General features: G+C 35.2%; 1 pseudogene; it reads right to left on the minus strand.

The window, feature by feature from the left end:
• Positions 1–528: 528 nt before the first annotated feature.
• On the minus strand, positions 529–1,239 carry LOC112615740 (annotated as a pseudogene).
• Positions 1,240–1,621: the final 382 nt, after the last annotated feature.

The following is a 1,621-nucleotide window of genomic DNA, read 5'->3' on the forward strand; positions in this document are numbered from 1 at the left end:
CAGAGTGATTTGACACATTTCTGGTGAAATGCGTTAACATTAACGTTCCTTTTTTTTTTTTTTTTTTTTTTTTTTTAGTTTTGGACATATGGGTTTAATTACCTGCTAGATTATCAGATGGAAATATGTGGTAGATGGATGTAAACAAGGTGCATAAACTTAGGAGAGAGGCAGAAATTTTTAAACTTTAGGTTTAGACATTCACTAGATTGGACAATTTTTTTTTTAACATTTAAAATAAAACTTTTGGCCACAATAAAACGATTGTATTAAAACTAGTTTCCAGAACTGCCCAAATGACTTTTTAAACATGATTTAAATGTCAAGTTTTCTTTGTCAAACCTATCCAAAATACTAATTTTCCTTTTAGAACTTAGTTTATAATTTATATATTAGAGTGCCCTTAATTGATGTTCACTGGGATACCTTCCTCTGAACCTTAATGGTTTCTATCTTCCCTTTAAAATGAGTAAGTATCTTTTAATTAAGTTATCATTCTCAAAGATATTCTGGAGCAAAAATCAGGAATTAAACATCTATAAATTATTCTTCACTTCTGTTATAGTGTAGCAATTTCTCTTCTAACCCATAGTAGTCTATAAATTGAGTAAGCCTTAGTTTCTTGTTCTCTTCAGACACAGGTGACTGCAACTCAAAGCAACAGCTGGCTACCGCTTCTCCACTTCTTTATTAACAATTGTAATGGAGATAGATCATTCTTTGTCATACAGTTTGAATAGTTTTAGCCTCTGAAGAGGTCTTCTTTCTCCTGAACCTGCTTCACCAATTTGCCTTTTTCATCGTTTAATCTTTGTGTAGAAAGATTCTCATCCACAAACTCATTTTGGAGAGCACCACATGACCCCAAGTCACGTGACTGAGATTCACAGACATTGAAATTCTTTAAAGTATTTTTCAAATTTGTATTTTCTTCAAATTCACTGTCTATGTGTTTAAAACTTTCTTGAAATTCCAGTTTTCCTCTGTGGAAGATGCTGGTTTCTCTGAAAAGATCTGATCGTTTTCTTCATTCTCTACTTTAAGAAGTTTCACCACATTATAACAGGAATTAAATGAAGACCTTGCTTTCCTTAATCTTTCTCTAAGTGTTGCACTCATAGGTTGTTTTCGTGAACTATTTGTATAGGGAGATGATGGATTTGCAGAGGTCTGAGGAGTGCTAGGTAAAACCACAGCTGAGTCTGATGGACTTTCCATCTTGAAAATGAAATCTTGGTTTTCCTTCGACTCCATAGCAGACTCCCAAGGAAGTCCAGGTCTCAGGCATCCCCCTTCCCCTCAGCAGGGTACCTCCCTCCGCCATCCCCAGCGAGAGCAAAAAGCCAGCTTTCCCTTCTTAAAGGACTCATGGGAAGGGAATAATGGAAATAATAACTTCGCATGCTGAAGAAAACAGATAAAGTGTGAAGAAACCATTTATCAACATTTAAACCTCCACACACTATTTGTTCTTTTTTAAAAAGAACTTTGCTAAGAATCAGCTCCATTAAGTCAAAGAATGTTAGAACACAAAGGAACCTGCAAAATTAAATCACGTTCTTGTTATATATGTGAAACAGGAGACCCAGAGAGGGTAAGTGACTTGTCCAAGGTCACAGAG

This window comes from Theropithecus gelada, chromosome X, assembly GCF_003255815.1.
Source record: "Theropithecus gelada isolate Dixy chromosome X, Tgel_1.0, whole genome shotgun sequence".
NCBI lineage: Eukaryota > Metazoa > Chordata > Mammalia > Primates > Cercopithecidae > Theropithecus > Theropithecus gelada.